Consider the following 14,663-nt stretch of genomic DNA (forward strand, 5'->3'; position numbering starts at 1 on the left):
TGGCCAATCCAGGTAAGGCATATATGAATGATCATTACGCCTTTCTCACAATTTTTCTGTAGATTTGAAAAAAGATTGATACCATTCATACCCTCTTCAAAACCATAATTCTCCAAGTGAATGATCTTAAGGGAGTAACTTAACCTCTCTCTGGCACAGTTTCCACATTCGTAAATCAGGATAATAATGATACATACCAATAACGTCAGAGGATCAAATGAGTTAATATGTGTAGAGTGCCTAGAATCCTTCATGGTACATAGTGAGCTATAAGTGTTTGTTGCCATTATTATTGTTGTTATTTTATTATTAATACTACTACCACTACCATCCAAGTTCAGCGAGATAAAGAAACATAACTTGGATGCTCATGGTCCTACATAATTTCCAAAATATTTTCACTACTCAATGGAACAACAAAAGACCCCGAATAGCCAAAGGATTCCTGAGAAGAAAGAACAAAGCTGGAGGTATCACACTCCCTTATTTCAAATTATACTAAAAGCCATAGTAACCAAAACAGCATGGTACTGGCACAAAAACAGACACACAGATCACTGGAACAGAACTGAGAGCCCAGAAGTAAACCCACACATTTATAGACAGCTAATATTCAACAAGGAGCCAACAGCATACGATGGAGAAAGGAGAGTCTCTTCAATAAATGGTGTTGGGAAAACTGGACAGCCACATGCAAAAGAATGAAAGTAGACCATTCCTTTACACCATACACAAAAATCAACTCAAAATGGATTAAAGACTTGAATGTACGAAACCATGAGACTTCTAGAAGAAAACATAGGCAGTACGCTCTTTGACATCCGTCTGAGCAGCACATTTTCAAGTCCCATGTATGACTGGGCAAGGGAAACAAAAGAAAAAATGAACAAATGGAACTACATCAAACTAAAAAGCTTCTGTACAGCAAAGGAAACCATCAACAAAACAAAAAGACAACCTAACAATTGGGAGAAGAAATTTGCAAACCATATATCAGACAAGGGGTTAATATTCAAAATATACAAAGAACTCATACAGCTCAACAACAAAAAAACCAACAATCCAATTAGAAAATGGGCAAAAGATCTGAACAGAGATTTCTCCAAAGAAGATATACGGATGGCCAACAGGCATATGAAAAGATGCTCAACATCATTAGCTATTAGGGAAATGCAAATCAAAACTACAATGAGGTATCACCTCACTCCGGTCAGAATGGCTATAACTAACAAGACAGGAAACAACAAATGTTGGAGAGGATGTGGAGAAAAGGGAACCCTTGTTCACTGCTAGTGGGAGTGCAAACTGGTACAGCCACTATGGAAAGCAGTATGGAGTATCCTCAGAAAATTAAGGATAGATCTACCATATGATCCAGCTATTCCACTGCTGGGTATTTATCCAAAGAACTTGAAAACACAAAGGCATAAAGATACGTGCACCCCTATGTTCACTACAGCATTATACACAATAGCCAAGACATGGAAGCAACCTAGGTGCCCATCAAGGGACAAATGGATAAAGAAGATGTGGTATTTATACACGATGGACTACTACTCAGCCATAAGAAATGACGAAATCCAGCCATTTGTGACAACATGGATGGACCTTGAGGGTACTATACTGAGTGAAATAAGTCAGAGGGAGAAAGTCAAGATACCATATGATCTCAATCATAAGTAGAAGAGAAAAACAACAAAAAAACACATAGCATTGGAGATTGGATTGGTGGTTACCATAGGGGAAGGGGGGAGGAAAAAAGGGGTGATTAGGCCCACATGTGAGGGGATGGACTATAATTAGTTTTTGGGTGGTGAACATGATGTAATGTACACAGAATTCAAAATGTGATATACATCCGAAAATTAAAAAAAACAAAAACAAACAAAAATATTTTCACTACTTATAATTTCCCTTAGTTCTCATAACAGCTCTTTGAAGTAGGAGGAGTACTATTATCTTCACTTTCCAGATGAGGAAAATGAGACTCAGAGAACTTAAGCAACTTGCCCAATGTTTTATGACTTCTAGAAAGTAGTATAAGTGGGAGGAGAACCAGCTCGTTTTTACTATAGCACAATGTAAAATTTACATTCCAATCTAAACTTATTATAAGGTATTTCAAAGAAAACACACTAGACAGACAGGTAGAACTCCAGCACTGTCAGTTATAAATAAAAGAAGTTATCACTAGTCCATTCAGCAAAACAGATGTCATTTTGCAGAGCTTTGATATTTTTCTTAAATACCCTTGAAAACAAGGATCAAAAAATATGAACTCTTATAAAAAGGGATTTATTGTATTTTTATAGCTTATTACATACCTTGTAACAATCATTTTGTTAAATGTGAATGTCAGTTTTATTTTCGGTCCCTTTTTTCCTGGCTATTTACAAGCTTTGTAAGAATCGTTCCTTAATTAAGTCTAAACATAGTTTTATATAAATGGATTCCTGGAAATAAAACGTTCAGACTTAAGAAATGATTGTTACAGAGACTGTAACAGGCCGTAAAAGAAGAATGCCACTTTAAACAAAGATTTCTCATTTTAATTAAAAAGATAATCATCAGAACATTCCTACACTTAACAGAACCATTTAAAGAAGCTTCTTCGGAAAAAATATGTAGTATCTTATGCAGGCTTCCATGTATAATTTATAATATACTTAAATCAAAGTCTCAGTTGATCCTATAGTATAAATTCTTAGATACTGTACTTACACTTTAATGATACATTGAAAGAGAAATAGGTCCAAATGAGATAAACATCATTTCTAATTTTGTTTAACATGAATGCTTTCAAAACACTATGAATATTTTTCCATGAGATATTGGTAAAACACATGTAAGAATATTTAAGAAACATTTTTTAACATGACCACATATGAACATAACACGGATTATATAGTTTGTTGATGCAGTCGGTATGTGTCGAGTAAAGGGACTATATCCCCAAGATTACCATATAATCAAAGATGACACAATACCAGCACAAAAAGAGTTCATATTCTCAAACTCTGATGAAAGCTGAAGCAATCATTCTGATTTTCAAAATGCCATACCTGGATGTGATTGGAGGGTATGAAAGACCTTTAGAAGCAGAATTTGATAAGGCAGGCTTCTTTCCATTAATTCACTTGACTAACGTTTAAATTGTCCGTTTTTAAACTCAAATCATGTAAAATTTGTAAAGTTAGGCAAGATTCCAAGAGAGAATAAAGTAGACCTTACAAGCAGTCATTATAATTAACTGCAATTTGAAAAACAGATGCATCAACGTTCTTCTATTTAAGTCACCTTTTCTAAATTACACTGAACACTAAACTGAGTCACCACTTGAGAGTTTATTTCTGCAGCAATATATTACTGGAAACTGCTTCAAAGTTAACTGCATCTTCCCACGGAAACAAGTTATAATCGGGAGGCTATTTCCTAACTGAGAACTTGGTATCAAGGAAAGTACTGACATCCCTGACAACATCAAAACAAAGATTCAGTAACGATAAGCCTCTAGAGTGGTTAAAAACAAGGAAATTAAATTCCAGCTTCATAAAATGGTAACACCCCAATGATCAGCAAGTATGTATTCAAAGTGTAAAAAAACATAACTTTTCCATATTTACTCATCAAACAAATTTGACCTCAAGCTAATAACCAACTAAAATAAACACTAAACATTTAATTAACAATTATTTGGTTTGCTTCTTATAATACAGACTGCTGCTTGGGATGATTTATGAAGAAGGGAGAAGCAGAAGGGGGCCAAACAAATATATTACTCAAGGGAATGCCCTCCTTTGCTCTATCTAAATTATTTCCCTGAAGAAGAAAGTTACTCAAAATCATACCATAACCTATGCTGCCAGGAAGAGGAGACAAGCAAATGTTATCATGATGACCATGAGTGTTTCTCACTTATTTGGCACTATTTAAAAAAATTATAGGATGACCAGATATTTTTCTTTTTCACTTGTCTTTCTCTTCAGTTTATTAAAAGCCACATGGGGCCAGCCCCGTGGCCAAGTGGTTAAGTTCGCGCACTCTGCTTTGGCGACCCAGGGTTTTGCCAGTTCGAATCCTGGGGGCGGACACGGCACCACTGGTCAAGCCATGCTGAGGTGGCATCCCACATGCCACAACTAGAAGGACCCACAACCAGAAATACACAACTACGTACCGGGGGGCTTTGGGAGAAAAAGGAAAAATAAAATCTTTTAAAAATTTAAAAAATTAAAAAAAAAATAAAAGCCACAGTGTCCTACATAAGACCAAAGTCCACCAGAAAAAAAACCCTCTTAAGTCACTCTCTCATTCTCACTGTCACAGGGCTTACTTGAAACTTCGTAGATAGGTTTCAGAGTTCCTTGCACTTCATTGAAAAACCATAAACATTCATTAGCACAAACTCCTTTTAAAAATATTCACAAAAAGTCTTTCACAGAACGCTAAATTTAAGACATATCATTCTGATGACCATTCTTCTGAATCTTCTGATGATGACTATCCTTTGTGTCTGATCCCAATAGATAAAGTTATCAAGAAGTAAGGCATGCATTAGAGAAACACAAATTAAAACCACAGTAAGAGTACTATATAGCTATTAGAATAGCTAAAATAAAAAATACTCACAATCCTAAGTGCTAGTAAGGATGCAGAACAACTACAACTCAAACTTTGTGGGAATGCAAAATGGTACAGCCACGCTGGAAAAGACTTTGGCAGTTTCTTATAAAGTTAAACATACACTTACCATAAGACCCAGCAATTCCCTTCCTGGGTATTTGTCCTAGAGAAATGAAAATTTATGTTCACACAAAACCTATACATGAGTATTTACAGCCGCTCTATTTAGAATCACCAAAAACTGGAAATAACCCAAATGGCCTTCAACAGGTGAAGAGAAAAACAAAATGTGGTATAGCCCAAATAACACAATACTACTAAGCAATAAAAAGGAATGGACTGTTGATATATTAACAACTTGGATGAATCTATCTCAAAGGCATTATGCTGAGTGAAAGAAGTCAGTAGCAAAAGATTAAATATTATATGATTCCATTTATACATTTATAGGATATTCTCAAAAACATAAAACTAAAATGAGGGAGAAGAGATCACAATTCCTAGGAGTTAGATATGGGGGGATAGTACAAAGGAGTTTTTTAGGGCGTGATGGAACTGTTCTGTACCTGATTGTGGTAGCAGTTATATGAATCTATACATGTGTTAAAATGCTGATACCTGTACACTAAAAAGTCAGCTTTACTGGATGCTAATTGAAAAAAAGAACTAAGACCAAAAACTTGCACAAAGTAGGCATGAATAAATATATGTTTAAACAATAAAATGGAATAGGGGTGGAATGCCTATTCAATAAACCTTGGAAGTCTGTGTGAATTATTTCGTTTTAAGAGTTTTATTGCAGTGCTCACTTCGGCAGCACTTATACTAAAATTGGAACAATATAGAGAAGATTAGCATGGCCCCTGAGCAAGGATGACACGCAAATTCGTGAAGTGTTCCTTATTTTTTTATAATTAGTTTTTGGGTGGCAACCATGATGTAATCTACACAGAATTTGAAATATATTACGATGTACACCTGAAAGTTATATAATGTTATAATCCAATGTTACTGCAATAAAAAATAATACATAAATAAATAATGCTACTAAATAGGATGGGGAGGAAACCTAAAGGGCTCATAAACTAAAGAGGTATACAGTCTAGTTAAACGGGTAAAATAAAGATACAAAATTACAATGACCATAAACCCACTTTTTATATTTATATAATACTGTCAGAGTGCCCTGTCAGACACAGCAGAGTAAGCTCAACCAGCATTTTTCTGTTTTTTTCTTTTTGCAAAGCAAATATGGTAACTTCCATTAAAAGAGACAGTAATGAGAGAATAAAAAAAAGAGTTTTATTGTAAAAGTATCACCACCACCATATTCTATGGCTTAGAAAGCACCTTTACATTTACTTCATTTAAGTGTATCAAATTACGTTTTCCACTATTTTAAAGATGCTGATGGCTGTTGGTGATTACAATCTAAGGGATGGAGGTAAAAATACCTTTTCAGAAAGAATTTCTCACTACCCAGGGAGCCTGTGGTTGTGTGCCTCTCAATGGAGGTCAGCCTGAGGTCCTTGCTCAAAAGAATAACTCCAGCCTCTATAATTGTATGAGAGACTAATCGTTCACCATAAATTTCCCTACCATTCAGTTATGCCTTGTTGCTTTAAGCAACACTTCAACGACTCCTCAAAATTCTTCCTTCATTCCTTGACATTACTTCTACTTAAGAGCACAATAAAACAACTGTTGAGGTAATCTACTGTCATTTATTTTCACATATGTGATAGGGCCTAGAACATTAACAATAAAAGTAGCATTAGAACTATCATAACCTTTTCATTTCACTAGGAGAGACTACCAGTTGTATTGTGATGTGATTTTAACATATCTAGAATGGCCACATTTTGGGATGCTGCTACTGTTCTTCTACTAGATATACCACTTATAAATGGCATATCTCGCTTATTTTTCTGCTCCCATAGTTCACCAATTTCTCCAGCTGCAAACACTTAGCCCCCAGGAGTAAATTCTTTTTAGAAACCAACTTACTACTAACCAGTTGGATTCAAAGAGATTCCAAGCCTCTGCCATGAGGTTTGTCTCATTCTGCCATCACTCCTTTTTTCCAGCTTTATTGAGACATAATTGACATAAAACACTGTGCAAGTGTAAAGTGTACAACATGTTGATTTAATACACTTATATTTTACAAAATGATTACCACCTGCCTTCACTCTTGATTCCAGTTAACTCAGCTCCTTCCTGCTATGTTCCCTATGTACAAGGCCTCACCTTTCACTCTGGTTCTAGCCAGTGTTTCCCCGACTCCCTCTGTGTTGGTAAGCTGGTCAGGACACAGGAGACTAGACATTTTGTCAAAGTGTGATCTGAGAAATATCTGCATCAGAAACATTGAGATGCTTGTTAAACATGCACATTCTTGAGCCCTATCAAATTAAGTGGAGGGAAGAGGAGCTGGTGATTTGCACTACATTTTAACATGCTCTCCCAATAATTCTTATGCATAGTAAAGTATAGAACTATTGCTGCGGGCACTATTGAGCACAGTTGAATGAATGAATGAATTCTTCAGTTCTTTAGTGGGTATTCCAGTTCCACTTCTGAGCCCTAACTTGAAATGGGAGCCCTGCCACCTGTTTTCATACCATGTTCCATCTGCCTGGCTAAATTTCCTCTCCTCAACTCCTAGCCACATCCAAGCACTTGGCCTACCTCAGCTAACATGTAAGCCTCTGTAGCTTTGTGCTTCCTTATCTGGCTGATCTTGATAAAAGTGTCCCCAGTACAACAGACAGTGATAATGAAATTACTCAAACCAAAGGCAATGTTTAGCAGAATCCTGATCTTTCTATCACATAGGAATTTGAGTAGGGCTGGTCCAGAGAACTTCAGTTTGGCTCACTCTCTATGTGGATAAATCTTTCTTTTTTAACCTCTTATTATGGATACTTTTATATAAACAGAAAAGTATGGAATAGTATAAAATGAATTCCCAACACTCACTTTCAACCTTCCAAATCCCAAAGCAAATCCCAAATATTATCTCATTTTGCCCATTTTTATCTATGTGAATATATCTTAAATTTAGTCTCCTTATTAAAGTTAGGAACTATCCCAATGTCTTTACCCACCAAATACTCATTTTCCCATACCTACTGCAATGGTGACCTTCCCTTTAACTAGTTGCCCTGAATATGCCTGACACCAGCCATATTTTACTTTTCTTTTTTCTCTTTATTTCTCCTATCCTACTCCATGCAAACCTTATTCATTCTATCTCCAGAATATTCCTTGAATGTCTTTTCTTCTTTCTGTATCTACTCCCCTAGCTCAAGCCCACATGACTTCTTGCCTAGACTATTATATACCCTTTATGTGGCTTCCTTTCCTCTGTCTCTTCCTCCCTCCCCAGTCCAATCCACTCTAAGTCAAACCACTAAAGTGGTCTTTAATCTTCTTTGTTGTTACTGCCCCCAGTGAGAATCAGATTCAGATGTAAATTATAGACCTTTCAGTACCATAAGTACTCAGGTGTTTAGACTTTGAATGGGGGCCATGGATCTGAGATTAAAAACCTCTGCACTATCAGCAACAAACAGAAAATTATATTTTAAAAACAGCATCTAAAAACACGAAATAGGGGCCAGCCCCATGGCCAAGCGGTTAGGTTCACATGCTCTGCTTTGGCAGCCCAGGGTTTCACCAGTTTGGATCCTGGGCACGGACCTAGCAGCTCTCAAGCCATGCTGAGGTAGTCCCACACAGCAGAGCAGAAGGACCTATAACTAGAATATACAACTACACACTGGGGGATAAGAAGAAGAAGAAAAACAAAGCAGACTGGCAAGAGATGTTAGCTCAGGTGCCAATCTTTAAAAGAATAAAAATAAATAAAATAAATAAATTATGGAAAGGAAATTATGGAACGAACCCTATGGTGTTAGACTAGAATTAGAGATATCAGTGTGAACTCATGGTGAATTCATTAAATAAATACGTACATAAAATTAAAATAGCAATATAAATGTGCTTATGTATATATATATATATGTATACATTAACATGTATGTTATATATACACGTATATAATATATACATGTTATATATAACATATACATGTAAACATATGTTTACACATACATATATTCCCTACCTCTGTCCAGTGAGAGAATCTGGGAGCAGTGACATCCCAATAGTGATGAGCACACCCAACACCCAGATCTTGACTTTTAAATATCATTCTCTACTAAAAGAAACCAGGGCTCCTTGGAGAAATCACTGATTCCAGGGCTGGGGCAAAAAAGTACAAGATGAGACTAGAATATCTTCTTATACCAGAAAATAAGAAAATTCTCAAAGAAGGATGGGAATACATCAAAAAAACAAAGGAAGCACCTTGAAAGCACTCTCATTAGCCAAACAGGGAATGATACAAGCATCAAAATAAACAATGATAGTAATGAATTATAACCCATCAAATTAAACAGAATTCATAAGCCCATTCTGTTATAAATAGATTGAAAACCTGATGAACAGGATAGCTACATGGTTTCAAAGTACCTTCTCATAAAATACTTATTACAAAGAAAAAAACATTAATTTTAAAGGAAGAAAGTGGCAGATGCCACTTTAATCAAGTAAAGTTACAAGACAAATAAAAGTCATGTGTCACATGACAGGAGGCAATAAGTACACACAGCATCACTTCCATGGTATTTCTGGCAAAAATACATAACCTAGATCTAATCATGAGGAAACATCATTGGATAAACTCAAATTGAGGAACCATTCTACAAAATAACTTGCCTATAATCTTTATAAGTGCCATAGTCATAAAAGTCAAAGAAAGACTACAGAATTGTTCCAGATTGAAGAAAACTAGAGACATGACAACTAAATTCAATGCATGACTTTGGATTGGATCTTTTTGTTATAAAGAATATTACTGGAACAACTGGCAAAATTTGAATGGGACCTAAGTGTTAGATCTGTGATTGTATTGTATGTTAATTTCTGAATTTTGATGGTTGTATTACAGTTATGTAGAACGTCCTTGTTTGTAGAAAATACACACTAAAGTATTTGGTAATGATGTGACAACTTACTCTCAAATGATTAAGGAAAAAATGTCATTTGTGTTGTACTTGAAGCTTTTCTGTAATTCTGAGATTGATTCAAAAGAATCAATCTCAAAAGAAATTCACAACAAAACATTAAGAGAATGAGAAAAAACTGCACTGGTAGTTACTATACACTAAAAATAAAGACAGTGATATTATATGTGTGCGTGTGTGTGTGTGTGTTAAATACACACACACACATCCCAATTAGAGTAACTATCTTCTCTTCATAAAGTATTAGTTTTTCATGGCTGCTGTAACAAATTACACATACTGGGTGGCTTAAAACAACATAATTTTATTATTTTATAGTTCTGTAGTTCATACATCCGAAATGGGTCTCACTGAGCCAAAATTAAGATGTCAGTGGGGCTATGTTCTGTTCTGGAAGCTAGAGCTTGTCCTTTACAGCTTCTAGAGGCTGCCCACATTCCTTGGCTCATGGCTCTTCTCCCTCATCTTCAAAGCCAGAAACAGTGGATTGAGTTGTCATATGGCATCACTCTGACCTCCTCTTCAGCCTCCCTCTTACACATTTACGGTCCCTTATGTTTACACTGGGTCCAACCCAGATAATCCAGGATAATCTTCCTACCTTAAAGTCAGCTGATTAACAACCTTAATTCCATCTGTTACCTTAATTACCCTTTGCCATGGAATTTAACATATTCACAGATTTTTGGGATTAGATTGGACATCTTAGGAGGGATGGGCATTATTCTGCCTACCTCAAACAGTTTCCTTCATTCTGAGATTATATCCTTTCTACTTTTGTGGCATTAAAGTTCTCTTTCTTTCTTTCATAAAACAATAGTGCTAATAGTGTGATTCTTTTTTAAGTATTGGTATATAGGGAAAAAAAACTTGCTAACCCTTTGAATCCTGGGTAGGTAGTATAAAATCTTGTGACTTTTTTTTACTGATCACTTAAATGAAAAAGTCTAAAAACCAAAAAAAAATTCTAGTGATGAAAGATTTGTATATTTCAGAATCTACGGAAGAAAACAATAAAAGTCAGACAATCCAATAGAAAAAATGACGGAAGCTTGAATAGACAATTCACAAAAGAGGATATCTAAACAGCCAATAAACCTACAAATGTGCTTGATTACAGTAGTCATTAAGGAAACGCACATTAAAACAGTGAGATAGTACCATTCACCCACTAGTATAGCTAAAATGCAAAAGGCAGACAATATCAAGTGAATGTTAGAAGAATGTGCAGCAACTGGAACTCTCATATGCTCCTACAGGAAGTGTAAAACGGAAAACAAGTTTCATAGTAACTACTAAAGCTAAACATTTTCATACCCTATGACCCAGCAATTCCACTCTTAGGTATATACCCAACAGAAACATACACTCATTTTCAAGAAAATACATGTACATGACTATTCATAACAGCACAATTCACAGTAGCCAAAAACTGGAAATAAACCAAACGTCCATCAACAATAGAATGGCTAAAAAATTGAAGGATATTCACACAGTGGAATACTGCCCAGCAATGAGAATGAACATACTACACCTAACAAGAACCTGAAAGAATCTTCTTACAAACAATGTGGGACAAAAGACGCAGAAGCTAACGAATATATTCTAGAGTGGTTCCATTTATATACGGTTAAATACCAATAAAGGTAAAACTAATCTATAGATATTAGATAATGGTTACACAGAAGTGATCAATAAGTAAAAATTCAATAAGATCTATACTTATGATTTGTACACTTTTTGTATATTTATCTTCAATAAAAAGCTTACGCAGACATAGACATATGCAAAGTACACTGGAATATTATTCTTAAATACAAACTGGATTCAGTCCAAACTCCCAGCCTCCCAATCTATCTTTTCTTTCGTCTGCTATTAACTTTATTTTCAAGTCATACCTATCTACTCACCCTGTGCCTGCCCATCTCCTCATCTTCCGGCCTTTATGCAAACTAATCCCTCTTCCTGGAACTGCCCACCTCAGAAACAAGACTGTCAAAATCTATCTATTCTACAAGATCCAATATGAAGCTTTCTTCTTCCACAAAGCTTCCAAAGATCTCTCCAGTTAAAACTAATTTCCCCTGCCTTAACTTCTACAGCATTCTGTGCCTCTAATTTGGCATTTACCAAAGTGTGCCTTAAGAGATATTTATAAACGCCTATCTTCTCAGTGGATTGTGAAGTTCTAGAGAAGAGAGAAGTTTTACTTTGTATCTTCATCTCCTCCTGCCCCCATAAGCACCTCCCTCCACATGTAACACAAAGTTCTGCACTCAGTTTACATTCACATTTTTATCAAATCATGTTGCACGTCAACTATCCTGGCCTCATTTTCAGTTGTCAACCCACTGATTTTGTCGAGTACTATTTAACAGGAAAATGCAGTGCTCCAGCACAATTTAGGAACATGCAGTCCTAAATTTCCAATGAAAATCTTGGATACATATAGGAGTTTAATGGTGTAAATTATTAATACATTACACGCGATAACTTAGTTTTAAATGAACTGAGAGAAAAAAATAGAGAGAGACGCTTTTTAAATAGATATGACTAACAATAGCTCATTTTCCAGTTAAAAAAATGAGCTCAGGGGCCAGCCCTGTGGCCGAGTGGTTGGGTTTACATGCTCCACTTCGGTGGCCCAGGGTTTCGCCAGTTCAGATCCTGGGCACAGACATGGCACCATGCTGAGGCAGCATCCCATATAGCACAACTGGAAGGACCTGCAGCCCTGCAGCTAGAATATACAACTATGTACTGGGGGGCTTTGGGGAGAAGAAAAAGGAAAAAGAAAGGATGGCAACAGATGTTAGCTCAGGGCCAGTCTTAAAAAAAAAAAGAGAGAAAATGTGAGGTATCTGTTCAAGCCACCACTGGCCAGTAAACTAGCTACATTGTAGTCCATGATCAAGTTCAGGTCTTAATCTGGGGTACTTTCTTTATGCATATATACACTCAATATACTAAATTTTAATTTTTTTGATTAGAAACAATACATATTCACTGTAGAAAATCTAGAAAACATTAAAGAATGCAAAGAAAAGAAAAATCACCTAAGTAATGCTTTTTTGTGTGTGTTTACTAGTACATTTTCAGATGTCATTAAATATTTTGACATATTACCCATAATCCAACAATTCACAAATAACCACATTGACAGTTAGTGTAGTACTTCCTCAGTACAAGGATTTATGCATCTGTGCTGCAAAAACACTATCCACATGCTACAATTCCTAGATGTCTGTTTCCATGACTTTTCAGCAAAAGCCAGAAGAGTCCCTCAGAAGCTGAAAATATCAGCACCCTATCTTTCCAGCCTTAAGTTTAGTGCAGAAAGGGATTTAAGAGCTCCACATCTACTACCAAGGGAGTTGTTAGGACATTATGTCTGATCTCCATTCAAATACTGTTACAGTTCAAACTCTGTTACAAATGCCATTGGAGTGATATCAACCTTATCCTTTTCAAGGACAGAAGAATACTGTTGCAGTATTGATGAATTTATCAGGGCATCGCTATGAATAAAGTTAAGAGTCTGATTATTTCTTTATGACTTTTTTTCCCCTACATAACATGATGTAAAGATATCTGCTGTATTAAACTGTGATTCTGGAAGTATCCAACCAACAGGTGTTGGTTATAACCAAAATGAGAAACCGCATCAGGATGGTGCCAACAATGGAGAGCAGAAAGCAAGCACAATAGTTGTCATCATAAGCATTTTATCATCCTTCTATGAATTAAGTGGACTAGATTATTAGAGATTATTGTTACCGTAGATTACTGTGCAAGTTACTCCCTCCTCCACTCCTTCTATGGGCAGAGTGTACTTTCCTGCCCCTTGACTTTGGGCTTGACCATATGACTTGCTCTGACTAATGGAATATTAGCAAGTGTGGTACAACCAATGATTGAAAGGCACTTGAACAACTGGGTTTGCTCTCTCGTGCCTTGCTGTAGCTATGAGAAGAGCTGTGCCTGGGAAGTCATTGCCTCTTTAGTCCGAGTCCCGGAATAACATGTAGAACTGTCCCGAGAGAGCAGCAAAGTCCAGAGTTATCTAACTAAGCCCAGTCTAAATCATCTGATACTAAGCAAATCCACATATTCATGGCAATAAATATCTATGATCGTACATCATGACATTTTGTGGTTCTTTATTACTCAGCAATAGCTAACTGATACAATGATACTGTGATAACTATAAAATCTTACTCCATTTCCTCAGTAATTCAAACGATCAGAAAATCTATATGTAAGTCTGGACAGTAACTCTTCCACTCCAGCCACCACCTGACTAACAAAGAAATATGCTATCATATTCCATTATTTCTCTGCTCTTCAAGGATGAAATATAGCATAAGCGAGGGTCTTGAGTCAGACTACCTGGGTTTGATCTCAGGCTCCTTGCCACCAGGGTGATTTTGCATAAGTTACTTAACCTCTCTGGAATCAGTTCCCTCATGTGAAAATGGAATAACAACAGTACTGAATCTATTTCACAGGATTATTGGGAGGATTAAATGAAATAATATATGCAAATAATTTAGAACAGCATATAGTAAACACTAAACAAATAAATGATAGCTGTTAGCTGTTATTCATGGCTGACTATATTTTAAAAAACAAACAAAAATTTTAAAAAATCAACTCTCCTACTTTACTGTGCTTATCCTGTTATTGACACAGTCAGGTCAGGTCATGTCATACACCTGGGAATGGGAAGGCAAGTACACCCTGAAGGGAGAGCCAAATCTCAGGAAGGACCAAGGCCTCAGCATGAAATTCCAACTCAAAAGGTTCATCTTAGGAAGGCAGGAATTCTCTCTCAGCTCTGTGGCTTTTGCTCCCTTGCTCCCCACCCCGACTCTCGTCACATATGAAGGCAATCCAGGAACTATGATGGTAATGCCTCAGAGAACGTAAATCACATTTTTAGTTCAA

The 14,663-nt window shown here is 36.2% G+C and overlaps 1 protein-coding gene and 1 non-coding gene across 12 annotated transcripts in view; one reads left to right on the forward strand and one right to left on the reverse strand.

Annotated features, from left to right (window-relative positions):
* Positions 1-14,663, reverse strand: part of BTRC (beta-transducin repeat containing E3 ubiquitin protein ligase) — a 166,991-nt gene that overhangs the window by 146,534 nt on the left and 5,794 nt on the right. The gene's annotated exons all lie outside the window — the stretch shown is intronic.
* On the forward strand, positions 5,425-5,531 carry LOC111769837 (U6 spliceosomal RNA). Its single transcript, XR_002802649.1, has one exon. It is a non-coding gene; the product is annotated as a U6 spliceosomal RNA (small nuclear RNA).

Source organism: Equus caballus, chromosome 1, assembly GCF_041296265.1.
Source record: "Equus caballus isolate H_3958 breed thoroughbred chromosome 1, TB-T2T, whole genome shotgun sequence".
Lineage (NCBI taxonomy): Eukaryota > Metazoa > Chordata > Mammalia > Perissodactyla > Equidae > Equus > Equus caballus.